Below are 3,952 nucleotides of genomic sequence, written 5' to 3'. Positions count from 1 at the left end.
TGCTTGCGTCTAAGCCAATAGCTCAGATCACTGGCCCTCTGCTCTGGGTCAGGTCATTTTAGGCCACAATGCCACCTTGTGACACTGGGCTGATGGAATCCTTGCCAAGATCTATTGAGCAGTTAGAACCAGAGAAGAAGGAACTTTGAATAAAATAGTTGTAGCAAAATGAGATTCCAGGACCACATTTGCATTCTGCATAACATTTTTTAACATATTTGGACTTTGCTTCCACATGGAAGTTTGTTTCCCACAAGTCAACATTCAAAAATATGGTTTTTTTTCCTTTAATTACTTGTTGAAAAAAAGCCGAGCTTAAATTTAGTGCTGTGGCATTACAATCTTTGGAAATAATACAAGTTTTATACTGTTGTTCTGACAAAGGAAGGAAATGCACTTTCTGAAACGGCATGATCTAATTTTTCTTCTCTTCCAAAGGGAAGGTTTTAGTTTGATGTTTCTCAAAGCAAATATGTATGAATGACAAGTCTGCTAAGACAATTATTCAAGAAATAAAAAAGGGAACATGGGCTGGGGTATACCTTGATGATGTGTTTATCACCCACACACTCACAAATCTTCCTCCCTTGTTAAATCCCTAGGTGGGGAGGGGAGGGAGGGAGGCGGAGAGAGAAGAGAGGGAGAAGGAGGGTGAGAGGGAAGAAAGGAGAGAGGGAGCAAGGATAGGAGACAAGGAAGGAGGGAAGGAAGGAAGGAAGGAAGGAAGAAAGGAAGGAAGGAAGGAAGGAAGGAAGGAAGGAAGGAAGGAAGGAAAGGATGGGAGGGAAGGAAAGGATGGGAGGGAGGGAAGGAGGGAGAGAGGGAAGGAAAAAGGAATGGGAAGGAGTAAAGAGAAAAAAGAATTATTTGATCTAATCTACTTGGAAATTTTCTCTCTGTCTCTGTCTCTCTCTCTGTCTCTCTCTGTCCCTCTCTGTCTCTCTCTCTGTGTCTCTGGCTCTCTCTGGCTCTGTCTCTGTCTCTCTTTCTGTGTCCCTCTCTCTCTGTCTCTGTCTCTCTTTCTCTCTCTCTCTTTCTTTCTTTCTGCCTGTCCTGGGGCTTGAACTCAAGGCCTAGGCATTGTTCTTGGACACTTTTTTTGCTCAAGGCTAGAGCTCTGCCACTTGAGCCTCAGCACCATTTCCAGCTTTTTTCCATGTATGTGGTACTGAGGAATTGAACCCGGGACTTTGTGCATGCCAGGCAAGCACTCTACCACTAGGTCAAACTCCCAGCCCTATTTTTATTTTTTTAAGATATGGGCGTTTCTTATGTTCTAAAATCTAAATGCCCGTGATTGTATATAGAGATTCCCTTCTTGAATACTTGTTTGTTAAACACATCATTTGAAATATGATATAAAAATCAATGTTAATAAATTCTTTAAATAAAAAAATGATATGAGGGTTTCCTTATGTTGCCTAAGCTGGTCTTAAACTCCTGCCTCAGCCTCCTATTCACTGTTAGATACAGTATAATAGCAGCATAAAAATTTCCCTTGAAAAAACTAATAAGTGACCTCATCTAACTAGGCTTAACCCACCAGTCCCCAGTTCATTAGAGTATGGATCCCTTCTTTCCATGACATCCACTAAAAGTGCTTGGGGCTAATGGAGCTTGGCACTACCTGGAACAAACAGTGCATTAGCTCCCGGGGGGAGGGGGGGGGGGCGGGGGAGGCGGGACATAATCTCTTACTTCCTGCCAAATGGTTTTGAAATATTCATCATTTCTCTCGAATGACAAATGATGAATTATCATTTCTACTTTTAGTTCACTTCCCCTACAATTCCTGTAACCATTTGGTATATGATAAAGACATTTTAAACAACAAAAAAAAGATACATTCAAAATTGGGAACCAACAGGCAGCACGCAGTTCCATTTGCCAGCCACCTGTGCCTTTGAAGTGGTTGATTGTACTCCCAATGTTTCTGTCACCTGTGGGAAGTCCTCCAGGTAGCAGAGCAAGCTGTTCACATTTCCATCCAATCACAAGGCTGCATGCCGCTCCACCCTGCCTGCACAGGAGTGGGGAGGGTTAAGTGGTAGTTAAAGAACTGGCAGTTTTTGGTACAGTTTGGACTTCTTGATTTCCTCACAAAACTTTGTTATTGCTAAATCTTGACATGAGTGTGACAGTGTTATGCCCAAGTCTCAGGACGACCACCAAGAGACCACCGAGAGTCAGACGTTCCGAAATGCAAAAGCAAGGCTTTATTCAGGCGGGCTAGCTCCGGGCTCCGTCCTACACTCCCATACAGCGGGAGCCCAGGAGGAAGCCCTGAACAGCTTTTCTACAGGGCTTTTAAAGGCAGACTACAGATTTACATCAACACAGCAATCAGCTATTGGAATGAGATAAGGTAGGGGTTAGGGACAGTTCAGGGCGGTTGGAGCTAAGGGGGATTCCTATACCAGTAGAGTCCTAATTAGCTGTCTAAGGGTAGTTTTATGGTTTTAGAAAACAAATGCCATCCCTTGAATTTACGTGCGAGTTCTGCTTTGGAAAACAAATGCCATCCCTTGAATTTACACAGAGTTCTGGTTAATTTTAACACAGACAGGTCAGTTCCTGGGACTTAATGGCACCACAATTCTGTTTCTTTAATTTGGGTGCACTTTTGGGTCACTCACAGTTTAGATAAAAAACAAGACAGTTGCTGCTTCAGAATGGGGGCGCTTTTTTTAGCTCTTCATTCTCCCCTTTTCTTTTAGACTAGTCAAATCTTTGACTATTTACCTCAGTAATTACACATAACATTAAAATAACCACCAGAGGTCCAATAATGGCTGAGGATTAGGGAAGTTGCCCAGGGGGACCAGTTGTACAGCCTCTCATCTCATCCTTGGGACCCCTGTCTCTCCCTTTCTCGATCATCTAGTCTCTTCTTTATAGCTGCCAGGCTGTCTTTTATTACCCCAGTGTAGTTTGCTCAAAAGCAACATTCTTCTCCCATGGTGACACTCAAACCTCTAAGAACAATATATCTAGTCCTCTTCTGTTCTGGAGGACAACTTTAGCTAAGGACCTCAGTGAGTTAGTGAGCTTGTCAATTGACTTAGACATACATCTCAGGTCAGCATCTGTTTGGGACCCAAAAATGTCAAAAGTCCATTCCTCTGGGAGTCTGAAAGTCCAGGATTCTCACACGCCGTCTTCACCTTGGAGTGATGAACCCAGTAGCTCTTTCCTGCCACCTTCTCAATGGTTGGAGTGTGGGGAATCACAGTGCAGGTTCACTTGAGTGCCAGGGTACTGGAACATGTCTGCAGATCATCTTGTAAGGCCTGTAAGGACTGGATTGAATCATGGTTAACAGTGCCAGCCAAGATAACATATGGCTGGGGGGGCTAACAATTGTTATACTTGGGCAGACGGCATTCTCTGGTTTGGAGGGGCATAGAGCATATCCTCCCAGTTTTGCACCTAAGAAAGCCCTCACAACTAGGAAATATACATCCAAGCATAGCAACTCCTCAGGTGGGCACAAAGAATAGTTCCACATCAGTATACCAATCCTAACCCGGTTTGTATTATGGCTAACTCAATTACATGCCAATTTTATTGCAAGCTCCATTCTTAAGACATGCTCATACCGTCTACTACATACAGGAATTCTCTAGGATTTTTCTTTCTCCCTTTTTGTAGAACAAACATAAGACAATTCTTTCCAGATCCCCCTTATCCATAAACTATTCTTCTGTTTTCGCAATTCCTTTCCAAAGGTTTTATTTACTAAACGTTTTCTCTCTTCTTTACCTGACTATAGCCCTCATTCACATTTAGCACCTCTCACACCTAGGCTGTTCAGCACTGGATGGAAAATTCCCTTCACCCATCCAGTCATCATAATGGCTGCAAAAACCTAGGGGACTTTGAATTTAGTACAGAATGTCCCATCACCAAGAGTTTAGTTCCAGTCCTCTCAGGAAACAACTTCGAGGTGGTT

At 43.1% G+C, this 3,952-nt stretch overlaps 1 long non-coding RNA gene across 1 annotated transcript in view; it reads left to right on the top strand.

The window, feature by feature from the left end:
• Positions 1-3,952, top strand: part of LOC150066856 (uncharacterized) — a 39,660-nt gene that overhangs the window by 23,455 nt on the left and 12,253 nt on the right. The window lies entirely within an intron of this gene.

Source organism: Megascapheus bottae, chromosome 2 (assembly GCF_031878675.1).
Source record: "Megascapheus bottae isolate mThoBot1 chromosome 2, mThoBot2.hap1, whole genome shotgun sequence".
Classification (NCBI taxonomy): Eukaryota; Metazoa; Chordata; class Mammalia; order Rodentia; family Geomyidae; genus Megascapheus; species Megascapheus bottae.
Note: the sequence above shows the minus strand (reverse complement) of the source record. Positions and strands in the feature narration are given on the sequence as shown.